We start from the raw sequence: 18566 nt of genomic DNA, 5'->3' as shown, positions 1-18566 counted from the left end.
TGGGGGGTAGGGGGATTTGATCTTCAGATGCATTCTTTTTGAATCACACAGTTTTCCCAATGTTTTAATTCACAAGAATATATATTTCTATTTCCTTTGGAAAATTAGATCTGAAATTACTAGGCATGTGTGCTACCAATCCACTGGAGCAGCCAGCACTGTCTACTTCACAGATAGAATATAAGTTTACCTTTCCTTACTGGATTCCTTTAGGGGTTGCATTTTGTGACCCTGTGTCTACAACATGAATATTTATCTTGGGTGATGAACGAACCCTAACATTAGAAAGTACCAGAAATTCTTCATCTATTTACTATTTTAAAAGCAATTTTATTGAGGTATATTTTAGTTAAAATTCTTTGATTTCGGGCTGGTGTTGTGCTGCACTGGGTTAAGCCACAGCTTGCAGATGCCAGCATCCCTAGAGCATAAATTCAAGTCCCAGCTGCTCTGCTTCCAGTCCTGCTTCCTGCTGACATGCTTGGGAAGATAGCAGAAGATGGCCCAGGTTCCTGGGCTTTTGCCACCCATGTGGGAGACAGGGTGGAGTTCTTGGCTTCAGCCTGGCCCAGACCTGTCTGTTGCAACTTTTAAATTTTTCCCCGGGAGCCACAGAGAGAGGGAAAGATAGTTATCACTCTTTTTTATGAGTTTTATTTATTATTTATTTATTTATTTGACAGAGTGGACAGTGAGAGAGAGACAGAGAAAGGTCTTCCTTTGCTGTTGGTTCACCCTCCAGTGGCTGCCGCGGCCAGCGCGCTGCGGCCGGCGCACTGCGCTGATCCGATGGCAGGAGCCAGGTGCTTCTCCTGGTCTCCCATGCGGGTGCAGGGCCCAAGCACTTGGGCCATCCTCCACTGCACTCACTGGCCACAGCAGAGAGCTGGCCTGAAAGAGGGGCAACCGGGACAGAATCCGGCGCCCCGACCGGGACTAGAACCCGGTGTGCTGGCACCGCAAGGCAGAGGATTAGCCTAGTGAGCCGTGGCGCCAGCCGATAGTTATCACTCTACATGTCATCAGTGGCCACACTGGGCCAAGGGTGGCTTGGAGCTGAAGCTGGAAGTTGGGAATGCCATCCAGGTCTCCTATGTGGGTGGCAGGAACCCAATTACTTGCTGCTTCCTGGAGTCTGCATTACAAAGAAGCTGAAGTCAGGCACTGGGAATTGAACCCACACCTTCCATTGTGGGACACAGGCATCTTAACCATCAAGCTAAATGCACATCCATTTACTTTTTTTTGTTTGTTTGTTTGAGATTTGTTTATTTGAAAGGCAGAGTGACAGAGAGATAGATCTTCCATCCACTGGTTCACTTCCCAAATAGCCACAATGGCCATGGCTAGGCCAGGCCAAAGCCAGAAACCCCATCTTGATCTACTGGGTGATAGGGTCTCTAATACTTGGCTCATCCTCTGCTGCTTTCCTAGGCACATTTATTTATTTTCATCTGCTTGGCTTGCAAGGAAGAATGGCAGTCAAAAACAGAGAGATCTTCCACCTACTGGTTTACTCCCCCAATTGCTGACTATGCCATAGCTGGGCCAGGCTGAAACTAGGGGCCTGAAAACTCCATGTAGCTAATCTGCATGGGTTACAGGTGCTCAAAGACGTGGACCATCATCTGCTGCCTTCCAAGATGCATTAGCAGGCAGCTGAATCAGAAGTGGAACAGCTGGGACTCAAATCAGCCTTTGATTTTTTATTTATTTATTTATTTATTTATTTTTGACAGGCAGATTTAGAGAAAGGTCCTCCTTTTCCGTTGGCTCAGCCTCCAAATGGCTGCCGCGGCCGGCGCACTGTGCCGATCTGAAGCCAGGAGCCAGGTGCCTCCTCCCGGTCTCCCATGCGGGTGCAGGGCCCAAGCAGTTGGGCCATCCACTGCCTTCCTGGGCCACAGCGGAGAGCTGGACTGGAAGAGGAGCAACCGGGACTAGAACCCGGTGTGCCGGCGCTGCAGGCAGAGGACCAGCCAAGTGAGCCGCTATGCCAGCCTGATTTTGATTTAAGATGTTATTTATTTGAAAGGCAGAGTTACACAGAGAGAAAGATCTTCCATCCATTGGTTCACTCCCCAAATGGCCACAATGACCAGGGTTGAGCCAGGCGGAATCCAGGATCCTGGAACTCCATTCAGATCTCCCATAGCAGTGGCAGGGGCCTAAGTACTTGGGTCATCCCCCACTGCTTTCCCAGGTGCTTCAGCAGGGAACTGGATTAGAAGTGGAGCAGCCTGGACATTGAACTGGCACTCAAGGATGCTGGCATTTCAGTCATCCTGTGCCTCAACACTGCTTCCCTCAAAGCAGGCATTCTGATAGGAAGAGCCAGTGACCCAAAGTGGCAACTTAACCTGTTGCACCACAAGGCCTGCTCTCTGTAATACCTACATTTGTAGTACAGCACATTAATCCTCCACCTTAAGATATAGTGCTGGTATCTCATGTGGGCAACAGTTGAAGTCTCAACTGCTCCACTTCCAATCCAACTCTCTCCTAATGACCTGGGAAAAGCAGCAAAAGATGACCCAAGTGCTTGGACTGCTGCCACTCATGTGAGTGGGGGTTTAGGAAGAAACTCCTGGCTTCGGATGGCCCACCCTGACCATTGTGGCCATTTGAGGAGTGAACTAGCAGATGGAAGATCTCTTTCTTCCTTTCTCCCTAACTCTACCTTCAAATTAAAAAGTCTAAAAAATAAAAAGAGACCTACATTTGAAGTAAAGTTATTAGAACCTTGGCAAAACTGTTAGAAGTAAAACCATTTGTACTAGTGTGTCACAATTGCAACAGAACACAGCAACACTGATGCATGTTCTTTAGGAAAATATTGAACAGATCTCAGGCTGAATAGGTGGGACTCTCTCCTTGCCTAGTTGTATAATGAACCAAATAAGTGTTTATAAAACTTTGTCTTCAGTGAGACTCAGTGATCCTGCAGGAGATAAAAACACAGTATGTTGCATGTTTGCACATGACCTAATGGGCGATGTGTTAAAAATACACTATTTCAAAATAGTATTAAATTTACAAAACAAAAAATGTGTAGTACAAAGTTCCCATATACCCCACACCCAGCTTCCCCTACTGTTAACATCTCATATTAATATATTTGTCACAATTAATAAGCCATACCTGGCTTCCTCTTTTTTTTTTTTAATCCAAACTCAATCTCTTCCTTCCATCCCTCCCGGCCTTTGGGAATCACCATTCTGTATTCAGATTGAGTTGGTTTTGTTTTTAGCTTCCACATATGCGGGAGAACAGGTAGTATTTGTTCTTTCTGTGTCTGGCTTATTTCACTTAACATGATGTCCTCCCGTTCTGTCCATTTTGCTGCAAATGACAGGATTTCATTCATTTTGTATAGGTGAATGGTAGTCAAATTGTGTGTGCGTGTGTGTATGCATACATACCACATTTTCTTTATTCATCTGAAGATGGATACCTCAATTGATTCCCTATTTTGGCTATTGTGAACAGTGCTGCAATACACATGGTTGAGCAGGTAACTCTTTGATAGCAGTAATTTCATATCCTTTGCATTTATACCCGGTACTGGGGTTACTAGGTCATATGGAAGTTCTATTTCTTTTTTTTTTTTTAAGAAATATTTATTTACTTGAAAGAGTTACACAGAGGAGAGGCAGAGAAACAGAGGTCTTTCCATCCACTAGTTCACTCCACAACGGCCGGAGCAGTGCCTATCCCAAGCCAGGAGCCAGGAGTTTCTTCTGGGTCTCCCATGTGGGGGCGGGGGCCAAGGACTAGGGCCATCTTGTACTGCTTTCCCAGGCTACAGCAGAGCTACATCAGAGCTACACCAGAGCTGGATTGGAAGTGGAGCAGTCAGGACTTGAACTGGTTCCCATATGAGATGCTGGTACTGCAGGCGGCAGCTTTACCAGCTACACCACAACAGCAGCCCCTGGCAGTTCTGTTTCTAAAGAAATATTGATTTCTATTTTTTAAAGAAATCTCCATAGTGTTTTCCATAGTAGTTGTGAATTTACATTCCCAGCAGTGTTGTTTACCAGCTCCCCTTTCTCCACATCCTCACTAGCATTTGTTACTTCCTCTTTGCTAATAGCTAGCAGTCAATTTTTAATTTGTTTTTAGCATTGTTTTCAAACACTCACGTGCCCCTCTGAAGTGTCCTGTGGGCGTGGTTCACAGCTCACTTTTTAGCGCTCCCTGATGTTTTCAGTTGTATTGTGCTGGTGTATTGGCTTTTTCATTGCAGTTGTTTCACAGTTGAAAATTGGTCCTCAGCAGAATATTTTGATCATACTTTTTTTTATTTTGTATTCATTTATTTATTTATTGACAGGCAGAGTGGACAGTGAGAGAGAGACAGAGAGAAAGGTCTTCCTTTGCTGTTGGTTCACCCTCCAATGGCCGCCGCGGCTGGTGTGCTGCGGCCAGCGCATCGCGCCGATCCGAAGCCAGGAGCCAGGTGCTTCTCCTGGTCTCCCATGGGGTGCAGGGCCCAAGCACTTGGGCCATCCTCCACTGCACTCCCGGGCCATAGCAGAGAGCTGGCCTGGAAGAGGGGCAACCGGGACAGAATCTGGCGCCCTGACCGGGACTAGAACCCCTTGTGCCGGCGCCACAAGGCGGAGGATTAGCCTAGTGAGCCGCGGCGCCGGCCTTGATCATACTTTTGCTTCAGGAAATATTGTGAGGCTGTGCTGTGCACACAAGGAGCCTATAAAGTGTTTGCCAACATACACCTGAACACTAGTGGTAAAAGAAATAGATACGTTAATAGCAACCGGACCAGAGTCTGTGTAGACCTTCACATGTTAAATACATGTATTCCTGGGAAGAAAATATTCCAGGCCAGCGCTGTGGCTCACTTAGGCTAATCCTCTGCCTGCGGTGCCGGCACCCCAGGTTCTAGTCCAGGTTGGGACACCGGTTCTGTCCCGGTTGCTCCTCTTCCAGTACAGCTCTCTGCTGTGGCCTGGGAAGGCAGTGGAGGATGGCCCCAGTGCTTGGGCCCTTCACCCGCATGGGAGACCAGGAGGAAGCACCTGGCTCCTGGCTTCAGATCGGCGCAGCACGCCGGCCGTGGTGGCCATTTGGAGGGTGAACCAACACAAGGAAGACCTTTCTCTCTGTCTCTCTCTGTCTAACTCTGCCTGTCCAAAAAAAAAAAAAGAAAAAGAAAAAAAAAAAAGAAAGAGTTCTCATTCATTCCAATTAGTAAAAAGAAAAAAAAAAAAGAAAAAATATTCCAAACAACTCATTTTAAGACAACTTTGTTGGTAAATTTATTTTTTATTGTTTTTATTATTATAATTTATTATTTAAAATAATAATGTCAGTTTGGGGTCTTTCTAAATTCTTTTGTTGTAGGTGGTGTTGAGACAATTGCCTGTGAGCAAGAGCGCACCCTGGTTTCCCACGTCCGTCCTACCTCTTACCTGGTATGACCCTGGGCAACTTCTCAGTGCCTTTGCTCATCTGTAAACAATAATACCTTACCCGTGAGATGGTTGTGAGAATGTAATGAACTATCCTATGCATATGCAAACCACTTAGAGCAGTGTATCACATGTAATAAACTATATATTATAGTTTATTATATATATTAATATATAATACTATATATATATATATATATTAGTAATGGCTGTTCTACTTCCTGCCCACTTCTAGCACCATATTATGTTGATGACAGTTACTGACTAACTGCATCAGCCTTAGTGTCATATTTAAATATAATCTAAAATCATGCAAAATTCTTATGTATTGCAATGGGAGTGAGTAGGTGAGAGAGAGGTTAGAAAGGTATGATAATACAGTGGGGCCATTTAACAGTAACCCGTAGGTTTGTGGCTTTGCCTAATAAGTTTCCTGTCGAGTTGGAAGCAGTAAGCAAGCCATGCCCTTACTTCTAATTGTTAATTGAAAACATCTTAGATATATATGGTGAAAAATCAAATATCAAAGGGCACACCAAACTAATTACCTTGCCCTGAGATCTCCCAGAGGCCCACTGGTCCCTTCCCCCCACCCCACATTACCCAATTTGACCATAGATATCTTTGGATATCTTCCAGACACAGTTGGTATATACTGCATAAACAATGACTGCCCCCCCCCCATCACTTGGCATGTGACAGTGTACTGATAGGTCCTGTTCACAATCTCATTCTTAACTTGGTTTATACTTTGTTCCAGGCCAGGAGTCCGGGTAGAATCTTGCTGCGATCTTTAGGAAAACGTGTTTTGTTTTCCTTGAGGATGTAATCAAGGCTTGCCTACTATTTTGTAAGCTTTACTGTTTCACTAAAAGAATCCAGTCACATGTGGACATGTCAGCAGGGTTCCTCTCCCAAAGCTGCATCAGGAAAGTCAACAAGAGAAAGAGCGAGTCCCAAGGGGGATGGCCAGCAAGAAGAAAAGTCACATAGGGACACATTGAGTGTTTCGATTGTAATTATCAAGTTTCACTAACAGCATCCTCCCACCATGAAATGCTAGTATTCTGGAAACCAAGCTAAATTTAGGATCATCCCACCTCTTCTGTAAGATGTTTATTCTTCACTTGAAATTAACAAATGGGTCAGAATAGGGATAATCTAAATTTGACATTTCTTATCTCTCTTTAAGATTTATTTATTTATTTAAAGAAGGAATAACAAAGAGAAAAATGTTCCATCTGCTGATTCATTTCCCAACTGCAATGGCCAGGGATGGGTAAGGCCAAAGCCAGGAGCCTAAAACCCCCATTTGGGTCTCCCATGTGGAAGGGCCATCATCTGCTACTTTCCCAGGAGCATTAGCAGGGAGCTGGATCAGAAGTGAAGGCAGATGGGACTCAAACCCACACTCGAATATGGGATACTTGCATTGCAGCCAGTGGCTTTACCCCCTGTACCACAATTCCACCCCCTAAATTTGGCATTTCTCAAAGTGCTCCCTGATGGGATGCCTGATTCCCCAAATACTCATTTAGTAAACTTGAAAGAATTTTCTGTACATAGACCACTGTAGGAAATAAATATGTACAAGACGTAGTTTATGTCCTGGAAAGGTCTCTCTTGTCAGGTGGAATACATATGTAAACACACTAACCTAAAATAGATTACACTGTGTTGCAAGAAGTAGTGTTGGGTGGAAATTATGGTGCAACAGGCTAAGCCACTACTGGCGACCCCCCAGCCCTCATCAGAGTACTGGTTTGTACTCCACTTCCAATCCACCTTCCTGCTAATACACCCTGAGACACAGCAGTTAAGTACCTGGATGTCTGTCATCCACGTGGGAGACCCAGGTTCTTCGCTTCAGCCTGGCCCAGCACTGACTATTGCTGGCATGTGGGAAGTGAACCAACAGGTGGAAAATTTCATTCTCTGTTTCTCTTGCCTCTTTCTATATAGTGCTCTGCATTTCAAGTAGATGAGAAAAAAATTTTTTTTTTAGTTTTACAAAGTGGTGCAAATAGTATGTTTCATGGAGTTCTTAGAAAAACAATATTACCTTTAAATGAAATACTCAGCTTTGAAAAAAGAATGAGTATGATTTTTCCAGTTATAGGGTCACCTAAGTCAGAAGATTGAGAGGCAAAGAAGGAAAAATATGTTTAGGGAAGAAAATATTTACTTTGGCTGATGATGAGCGTTGTGTGGAGAAATGGTAGATGGGTGATTTTGGAAATGTCAGAGGGGGACAATGGATATATTTACAATGTTCCAAGTCCAACAAGTATAACAGAATATACAGTCAAGTTCTTCACTTTTGTTGTCCAGGTAAATTACTTAGAATTGTAGTTCAAAGACATTGTAGGAGAAAGCTTATCTGTAAGCCTTTTACATCTCTCACAGATTTCCCCTTGTTTATAAGAGCAGTATGGTATCAGGCAGAAAATTTAGAAAATGAAAGTGCAAGGAAAATGCAAGCACACAACACTTAGTATTTTGGTTCCTTTCCTTTCAACCTTTCTGTCTGTGCTAACTCTGTAGATGTTTTTGATGCAACACTGTGTCCTTGCCTATATACCATTGGAGAGGTTAGGGGGAAATGAGACTAGGAAAGTGAATAAGACATCACTTTTGAATTCTGTCCCTCAAAGTGATGTGGAGGCCACATTTCTCATTTCCTCAAATGGCATATGGATATCTCTAGAACAGTGTTTAATTTGTGCAGGGGGTGAAGTGGAAGCATCCTTTTGGTCTCATCACTTTCTTAGAATGGTCCTCTGCATGATAAGACAGAAGACAATTTGCCCTAATTCTATGCAAATTATTGAGCAGATTCAAAGTTAGCATAGAAGTGTAACCCTGGAGGATAGGCTGCAGGACTGGTAACATTTTCTGTTTATAATATGAATATTAATGGAGGCTTTGCCTGAAGATGAGGGAAGGGAAGCACTTGCTTTTTGGCTTCTTGATGAAATCTTACATCTCTGGTCCCCGATTCCCTGTACAGAAGCATAAAGTTGAGCTGGGGCGGTGCAGGGGGGGTCTCTGAGGTGATGTGAATATCTCACTGGGTACCTCTAATTTTAACTGAAAAGTAAGCATGGTTGCTTCAAATGCCAAGGGGAGGAAGACACCTGAAGAAATGGTATAGCATGTCTTTTTCACACCTCTGCCTATATATATATACCTCTGCATATATATATATATATATATATATATATATATATATATAATTATGTGTAGTGCTAGGCCAACCCTGAGTGAAAAATAATACAAATGAGTGGGCATTTAGCCTAGCAGTTAATATGTCCACCTCTCATACTGGGGTACCTGGGTTTGATTATCAGCTCTGGCCCCTGATTCCAACTTCCTGCTAAAGCAGACCTCAGGAGGCAGCAGTGGCAGTTCAGGAAGTGATGCCACCTGCCTGGGAGACCTGGATTGTGTTCCTAGCTCCCAGCTTCAACCCTACTCAGCCCCAGCCCTTGCAGGCATCTGGGATATGAACCAGCATGGGAGTTCTTTCTATCTGCTTCTCAGCCACTCCAGTAAGAATTGAATAAATTTTTAAAAGTATATAAGCCCTGGCCGGCGCCGCGGCTCACTTGGCTAATCCTCCGCCTGCAGCGCCAGCACCCCAGGTTCTAGTCCCGGTTGGGGCACTGGATTCTGTCTCAGTTGCTCCTCCTCCAGTCCATCTCTGCTGTGGCCCGGGAAGGCAGTGGAGGATGGCCCAAATGCTTGGGCCCTGCACCCGCATGGGAGACCAGGAGGAAGCACCTGGCTCCTGGCTTCGGATCGGTGCAGCACACCAGCTGCAGCGGCCATTTGGGGTGTGAACCAATGGAAGGACCTTTCTTTCTGTCTCTCTCTCTCACTGTCTAACTCTGCCTGTCAAAAAAAAAAAAAGTATATAAGCCCTGTTACTGATCCATATCTAACTGGGTTTCCCAGGGCAGCCATAATAAATTAGCACAATCTGGGTGGCTCAAGACAAATGTTTATTCTTTCTCAGTTCTACAGGCCAGAAGTCCAAAATCAGGGTGCCAGTGGGCATTCCTCATGATTCCAGCGGAGTAATCTTCCTGGCTGTAGCCACAGAATTCCACCTCTGCCTCTCTCTTCACAGGGTCTTCTTGGTGTCTGTCTTCCCTTCTTTTGAGGATGCCAGTCATTGAATTTAGGGCCCTCCCTAACCCAATTTAATCTTACCTTGTGCTTTAACGAATTACAACTGCAAAGAACCCATCTATAATAAGACCACATTCTAAGGTTCCAGGTGGACGTGTATTTTAGGAGGTCATTATTCAACCTACCATAAAAGCTACTAATATACATTTTATATTCCTGATAGCTCTTCTGTTTTCTATCTGACTTCAGTAGTAGTGAAAATCTTATGGTGGATAACAAGTGAAGAGGCTGATTTGTGTCTCCCTTACAAAAGAAACTGGGAATCTTGAGATCTGTCAAGACCCTGGCACTTACCTTCTCTCCCTTTACTTCCACTTCAGGGCCAGCCCAGAGGTTCCTAGTAGGTGGTTCTGTCCTGAAAAGTATCTCTGATGTGGTTAAGATGAGGTATTTCAGGTGTTTACAGTAGGATGTTCAAGTGAATGTCTTCAGAAGCCTTTTGCTATTTTGAGTACTACTCACATGTTGGCAGGTTTTTTTTTTTTTTTAAGATTTTATTTATTTATTTGAGAGGTAGAGTTACAGACAGTGAGAGGGAGAGACAGAGAAAGGTCTTCCATCTGCTGCTTCACCACCCACATGGCCGCAACAGCTGGCGCTGTGCCGATCCAAGCCAGGAGCCAGTGCTTCTTCCTAGTCTCCCATGTGGGTACAGGGGCCCAAGCATGTGGGCCATCTTCTACTGGTTTCCCAGGCCACAGCAGAGAGCTGGATTGAAAGAGGAGCAGCTAGGACTAGAATTGGTGCCCATTTGGGATGCTGGCACCACAGGCAGAGAATTAACCTACTGTGCCACGGCGCTGGCCCCAGGTTTTTTTTTTTTTAAAGATTTATTTATTTGAGAGGCAGAGAGAGAGAGAGAGAGAGAGAGAGAGAGAGAGGGAGAGGGATCTTCGGTCCGTTGGTTCACTCCCCAAATGGCCACAATGGCTGGAGCTACGTTGATCCGAAGCCGGGAGCCAGGAGCTTCTTTCGGTCTCCCATGCAGGTGCAGGGGCCCAAGCACTTGGTCCTTGTTCTACTGTTTTCCTGGGCCATCAGCAGGGAGCTGGATTGGAAGTGGAACAGCCAGGACTCCAACTGGTGCCCATATGGGATGTGCATGCTGCAGGTGAGGCTTAGCCTACTATACCACAGCGCCGGTCCAGAACATGTTGACCATACTTAAGGAAATTCTCCACACTGTGACCAGATCATACATTTATTCCACATAGAAGTGCTAATCCAAAGAGCTTTGTCAAGAAAAGATGCAACACCAGAAGTCCCAGAGAAAGTAATGCAGCTGAGACTCGAATCAGTTCTCTTGGCTGCATTCTAATACAGGGAAAGACAGAATACAACCATCTTGAAATGAGAAGGAAAAAGCCATTCCCCCAGAGCACAAGCTCCACCACCCCTGCGTGTTATCCATGTGGTGTCAGAGGACTTTGTAGTCTGGTGCCTCAGTCTCTCTGTCTCTGCTTCTATGTGAGTCTTCCTGCCACTGCCTGTGTTCTGTCTGCTGTGACTTCCTCTTCCCCAGGTTGCACTTCGGCACAGTTCTCTGTGTGTCATATTCAAACCTCCTAAAAGAGAGAGGAAGTGGCCTGTTCTATTAAAGGCTCTTCCTTTTGAACTGTGCTTTTGTGCTAAACTATCTCATAGGCACCTTGCCAGCACAGAGATGGCTGCTTTGGAGTGCTCTGGTGCTGGTTCTTGTGGACAGCTTGGCCGGTGTGGCAATGTCATGGGTATAAGGCAAGGCAGATCAGAGGCAGGGAAACATCCTTGGCGATTTTTTTTTGAGAGAGGTTTTAGCATAGCAGGCCTCTTACTCAAAGTGTGGTCCATGGAGCATGGCCATCCCTGTGCACTTTGTCAGAAATGCAGAAGGTGGGTGTTTGGTGCCATGGTTAAGTTGCTGCTTGGGATACCTGCATTCCATTTTTTGAGTGCCTGGGTTTGAGTCTGGAGAGCCTGCTTCCATTTCCATTCTGGGAGTCAGCAGTGATGGTTCAAGTAGTTGGGTCTTTGCCACCCACATGAGAAATCTGGACAGAGTTCCTGGCTCCTGGCTTTGTCCTGGCCCAACTGTTGCAGGCCTCTGGGGAATGAACCATTGAATAGGAGATCTCTCTCTCTCTCTCTCCTTTCAAATAAAATACATTAATTAAAAATAATTTTATAAAAGGAAATGCAGAACCTCAAAACTGCTTGGTCAGAATCTGCAATTTAGTAGGATCCACCTGTAGGTGGATTGTTACATGCACTATGAATTTGAGAAGTTCTGCACCACCAAATCCCCTCTCTGATGTTTAGTAATATGGACATTTCTGTATATTAGGTTTGGTTACACCTACCCCTGTGGGTCAGATCAGATCCAGGCTCAGGATTTTAAAGCTGAACTGAACGTTAGCCATGGAGTCAGATTTCAGAACAAGAAGTTGAAGCCCAGAGAGATTAGCTAGTTTGCCTGAGGATATAACACTAGAATGCATTTATAATTTCTAGGAACACTGGTAATATTAAAAAAAGTGTTTTCATATGCAACCTGACAATGCAAGTCAGTCTCTGAGCCAGAGGAATGTTAAGAACTGGACTTAAACTTAAAGCAATGGGTGAGTTAACTGCACTCATACAGTAACTGCATGTAAAGGGGTTGGTGGAATGGGCACTGGAAAGTTAGAAGAATTGTCCACCAAAGACAGGCACCAGCATTTTTTCCGTTAGAGGAGCTCACTTCCGCGGTGTACTTGATCTGGTCTTACTCTGCTAGAAAAGAGATGATTAAAGTCCACCCCGTTTGTAAACAAATCCTCCACTTCTTCAATATTTTGAATTTCCATTTTGATTCCCATCAGAATGCCATTGGCCCACACAGGTTTTTCTTCTAAACGAGACAGTATGATAACAAAAATTATAATCAGTAGTAGCACTGAGAGTAATAACTGGAACATTTTAGGTCTATCTATATGAAAGAGCTACTTAGGAATTTCTTAACTTGATATGATTCTGAAAAATTGTGCCATTACCATAGTGAGGGTTTTCTCTGCTGAGTTTTCTATTTGAATCATCAGTTGATATTAGAGATTCTGATTCAGGCACCTCACTTAACAGTCTCTAAATGACTGGCTGTAAACCAAGCTGGAGCCCACGGGAACAGCAAGTTTGGCTCGATCTCCAGGCAAATAGTGTTTTCTCCTGTGGCGGAGAGTGGGTGGAGCTACCTGAGAGCCTGACCTCTGGGCATTAGCTTGGGCTGTCCGGTAAAATATCAACCCCTTTTTCTCAATGATAGAGCTTGCTGCTGGTGCTTCTTCCTAGATCTATGAGGTATTTGTTTGTAAATTGGATATATTTCTTCTTTTTTTTTAAGATTTATTTTATTTACTTTGAAAGGCAGAAAGAGAGAGAGAATCCCTTATCCACTGGTTCACTCCTCAAATGGCCACAACATCTGGGGCTGGGCCAGGCCAAAGCCAGGAGCCTAGAACTCCATCCAGATCTCCAATATGGGTGACAGAGACCCAAACATATGGGCCATCCTCTGCTGCATTCCCAGGTGCATTGGCAGGGAGCTGGATCAGAAACAGAACAGCTGGGAATCAAACAAGTGCTCTGATTTGGGACTACAGCATCGAAGGTGAGGTTTAACCTGCTATGCACAACACTGACCCCAAATTGGATGTATTTCAATTCATGGTACCACTTTCAGTCTATGTGTGTTACAGCTGCTCTTGCTTTCTGGATTTCATCCGTTGACTGGTTTGTCATGCATCCTATACACACACACACACACACACATGTATATATATATTTGGTGCCTACTATGTATCAGAGTTGCATATCATATGATAGATTCCTAGATAAGGGAGACAGATGCCTCTGGAAGCCACTGGGAGACCTATTGGGAAGTAGTGATCAGCACACCACGTGGTCTGGGTAAGAAATGAACCAAGCACGAGGAGAGATTTGCTGATGTTCTATGCCTCAACGTGTTTATTTTACCTTCTGCCTTTAAGTTCATTTTCCTTGTCTTTTTGAAAAAGAATGTCTATTTATCAAATGGTGTAAGGTTAGCAATACTTTCTTAAATTTTATTACTTTTCACTATACTCCAAGTACTGTGATGGAACCAAGTTGGTGAGATGCACTTTGTCACAGCAGAGCTACGTGCAATGTGCTGACTGCTGTGATGGAGTGCAGGGCACAGGCAGAGGACCTACTCTGTAGGAGACAGGGACCAGGGCACTTTTACAAGGAGAACTGAAGGATCCATAAGGGTTCCTTAGACTGATCCAGAAGGTTTTACAGGCAAAGAGCAAGGTGCCATGACACGTCTTGTTTGAGAACTTGTTGGTCTACTAAAACTGGGGTGTGTCTGGTACAAAGCGCAGAGTGACAGCTTGTATAAACTAAGGAGTACAGGTGTTAACTAGACTGTCTTGTCAGATGCCTCCCATGGTCTTGCACAGACCAGGTATCCCAAACTCACTTGACTCTGCATAGTGTACTCATGTACTGTGAAAGATAATGTCTATTTGAGTGTAAGTTATCAGTGCTTCCAGCTTTCATCTAACCTCCACTTTGCCCGCCTACTTTCATCCACTGATTTGGCCTTTATGGGTTGCTAAGGCATCTCTTGGTGACCCTACCTGCCTACCAGGTACCACCACTGAAGGATCAGTCAATGGGTGTGTCATTGCTCTGCTCCCTGAGCCAGCATTTGAAGGGAGGCTTTGCTGAGCCATTGCTTTATCAGACCCTGGAGCTTCTTACTAGGGCTCTTCCATAGCACCCCCAGCCTCTCCTTTCCTTGAAGAGATCTGGGGGGTAGAGTTGGGTGGGGACACAGCTTTGGGTTGGTCAGTCCCTTGGGGTTCAGCTGACTGGTGGTATTGGTTAGGGGTCCACAAATGACCCTTTGTAGCAAGCGTCACTTGGGGAAAACCCATGTTAGGCTAGAAGTTTGAAGACAGGGGGAGGAGCTGCAAGCCCTGGCTAGATGAGAAGGCTCCATGCCAGCAGGGCCCCTCCCTGGGCACTCGGCACCTGGGGAGTCTCTTAGCTGCCTGCCAGGTAGCTTGAGCCTGCGGGAGGGAAGTGCCTACAGAAGGCATAATTAGAGATTTTACTGTCTTTTTTTTTTTTTTTTTTTTGCCCTTCTGGAATGGAAATTCTGGAAGTCAGCAGTAGCCAAACCAGCCAGGCAACAGTCTGGCACTTGTCCTCTGACTGTTGCTCAGGCCACCCTTGGAGTGAAGACATGCTCCTCTGGGTGCCATCTCAGAGGGGTTAGGTGGAAACTGAACACAGGACACTTTTAGTTCACCTTGGGGAAGCCACAACAGCAGGTTCCCTTGTGCCTCGATGTCATTCATCTTTGCTGTGTCACACAAAAACTACCCCAGCTCCTGGCCTCCATCAATGGGCCTCACCAAAATTTCCTTTCTTTAAAAAAAAAAAAGGGGGGGAGGGGGCTGGCGCCATGGCTCAATAGGCTAATCCTCCGCCTTGCACACCGGGTTCTAGTCCCGGTTGGGGTGCCGGATTCTGTCCCAGTTGCCCCTCTTCCAGGCCAGCTCTCTGCTATGGCCTGGGAGTGCAGTAGAGGATGGCCCAAGTGCTTGGGCCCTGCACCCGCATGGGAGACCAGGAGAAGCACCTGGCTCCTGGCTTCCGATCAGCGAGATGAGCCGGCCGCAGCGCGCCGGCAGCAGCAGCCATTGGAGGGTGAACCAACGGCAAAAAGGGAGACCTTTCTCTCTGTCTCTCTCTCTCACACTATCCACTCTGCCTGTCAAAAAAAAAATATATTTATTTATTTATTTGAGAGAGTTACAGACAGAGAGGGAGAGACAGAGAGAGAGATCCTCCATCTGCTGGTTCACTCCCCAAATGGCCACAATGGCCAGAGCTGGGCCAATCCAAAGCCAGGAGCCAGAATCATCCTCTAGGTCCTCCAGGTGCAGGGTGTAAGCACTTGGGCCATCCTCCACTGCCTGCCCAGGCCATTAGCAGAGAACTGGATTGGAAGCCAGGACTCAAACTGACACCTGTATGAGATGCCAGTGGCGCCACAGGCGGAAGCTTAACCTACTACACCACAGTGCCAACCAGCCCCAAAGATTTATTTATTTACTTGAAAGGCAGAGATACAGAGGGAGAGACAGAGATCTTTTATCCACTGGTTCATTCTCCAAATGGTTACAATGGCCAGGAGTGGACCAGGGTGAAGCCAGGAGCCAGGAGCTTCATCTGGGTCTCCCACATGGATGCAAGGGCCGAAATACTTGGGCCATCTTCTGCTGCTTTCCCCAAGCCATTAGCAGGCAGCTGGGTTGGAAGTGGAGCAGCCAGGATATAAGCCAATGCCTATATGGGCTGCTGGCATTGCAAGCAGCAGCTTTACCTGTTGTGCCACAACACTGGCCCCTCATGGTGTTCTGACCGGGAACTGGCATCACATCTTCACCTTCTGTCACCCTGCTCCTCCTGCTGGCTGGTGGCGGTGTGGTAATCCCAGACATTACCCTCCTCCCTCAAAGGACTGGTTGTTGTCCCTCCAACTGGAAAACCAAGGGAAGAAGAAGGTATTTCCCCTTCATTCTTCTGTCTTTATGGAGTGAAGCTACAAGCTCTGCAGTCCAGATGGAGTGGCCTGTTTTACCTCTAAACCCTTTGCCTCCCACTGCAGCCCCTATTGTATTTGCTGGCAGCAGCTAATTGCCCATTAACCAACAGCTGGCTCCCTAGTCCTTTTGCTAGGAGAACTGGTTTGCTGTCTGATAGCCCAGTACATCCATTGTGGGAACAGGCTTGAGAAAAGAAATCCCTTTTAAGTCTCACTGAAGGCTCCAGGCTGAAACACAAACAGTTAGGTGTTCAACAGAGTGCATTTATGGGAGGGAAGGAGATTCGCATCTCTGCCCAGATCCCTGTAGTCCCATGGGTGTGGAGTCCTGCTCCAGGCTGGAAGAGAAGGGCCTGATTCATGGCGGTCCACCAGATGCTCCTCCTGGAGCAGCAGACGCTGGGTGGAGGTGTGGTGGAACACCTGCCCAGTGGTCCTGCCTGGGACTCAACATGGTGCCCCTGTTGGCCTCCAATGCTCACAGACTGTGTTAGGCAACATAACCCTGTGGCTCAGAAATGGAGGTCAGGGGCTAGTGTTGTGGCACAATGGTTTAAGCCACTGCCTATGTTGCCAGCATCCCATATGGGTACCAATTTGAGTCCCAGCTGCTCCACTTCCAGTCCATCTCCCTGCTAATGCCCCTGGGAAAGCAGAAAAAGATGGGCCAAGTACTTGAGCCCCTGCCATCCACATGGGAGACCCAGATGGAATTCCAGGTTCCTGGTCTTGGCGTGACCCAGCCCTGGCTGTTGTGGCTATTTGGGGAATGAACCAGTAGAGGGAAAATCTCTTTGTCTCCCCCTCTTTCTTTGTAACTCTGCCTTTCAAATAAATAAATCTTTAAAAAGAGAGAGAGAGGAAAAAAATGGATAAATACATCCATTCTGTACCACAGCATGAGACCTGGTGGGGCGGATGGGGGGTGGGGTTGGGGGTGGCAGGAGCTATCCTGGATGTATTCCCAGAAAGCCACCATGAATAGGGTGCAATGCACAGAAGGAGCCCCATGTCAGTGTCCAAAGTTTCCTACTCAAATCTCCATCCACAGGAGCCATCTCCACAATCCAATAGCCTGGGCATCCAGGCTGGATCAGCTTCCAGCCATGTCACAGCTCCTGGGCACATGTATTTCTCGTGACTTGTCCACCTGGGTGGCAGAAGGTCCTGCCTCCCATGCCCCGGAGCCTGTGCTTGTGCACAGTTACTCTCCTGTGCAGCCACTGCAGGTTCATCTGGGGGGGGGGGGGGGTGCCTGCCTTGCTGGCTCATTAAGATGATTCGGTATGCAAATGCCCTGGACAGAGGCTAGGGCAGTTGAAGTGCTTCATAAACTACAGAGTCAGTGAACAAACAAGCTGCTTGCCAAATGCAACACCTACAGATATCTCCTCCTTCCTCAGGACAACTTTGCTTCAAGACTCACAGCTTCAGGGGCGCGCCATCTTCCCAGGCAGGAAGGTTGCAGTTTGCAAACTTCTCTCAGGAGCTGGGCAGCAAGTGTGCACAGGAAAGGAAACCAGGACATGGGGCTCAGCGGCCACTGCATTGCCACTCGATGAGCTGGCTATGTCCCCTGCCAAACTTCTCCAGGATCTAACTAGAGAAGATTGAGTGCAATATATGAAACAGAACCCTGGGAGTGAGTCTTGGGCTTACCAATTGAAAACTTTCATCTAATGTTTTTCCAGGGCAAGGAGGGTGAACTTGAACTCATAATAAAAAAAGCAGACCATAGCATCGTGTGCAGAGCCAAGGCCTCTGCTTCTGGACCTGGAGCCTTTGCTCTCAGAGTTGTTGTACACATCAGCACAGCCAAAACTCACAACGGAGTGCTGTTCCCAGGAAGCAAGTGGATGGGTGATTTTTCTTTCTTTCTTTTTTTTTTTTTTTTAATTCTGCAAAGAGCATGGTTTCTTTCTATATCTTTACTTCTCTTGTATTCTGAATTTGCCCAGCTAGCCAGCTCGCTCACAGGAAACCATGTGCCCATTTTACTAAAACAAAGGCCTCTTAAGATGTAGACAGTAAGCTTCCTGCTTGCTGCTCCCAGCAGATCCTTGTTGCATCCGAAGCGGGCGTGTTACTTTGATAGTCATATGAAATAGCCCTGGCTTTGCCTGGGGATATTTATAACAAAACATGCCGGATTATTGCACCATAAAGCCTGCTTCAGTGAGTCTTGCTGATGAAAAACTCTCTGAAGAAGACTAATGTAATAAGAAACAAAAAGCCCCAGCAGCTGGAGCTCTGAAGACAGCCGAGCTGGAGCCAGAGCGGCCCCCCGCCCCCACCCCCGTGTCCTTTGACAGCAGGCCCTGTGC

The sequence above is a fragment of the Oryctolagus cuniculus genome, chromosome 10 (assembly GCF_051225735.1).
Source record: "Oryctolagus cuniculus isolate XC-2025 breed Fujian yellow rabbit chromosome 10, ASM5122573v1, whole genome shotgun sequence".
NCBI classification, from domain to species: domain Eukaryota; kingdom Metazoa; phylum Chordata; class Mammalia; order Lagomorpha; family Leporidae; genus Oryctolagus; species Oryctolagus cuniculus.
The sequence above is the reverse complement of the archived record's forward strand: the minus strand, read 5'-3'. Positions refer to the sequence as shown.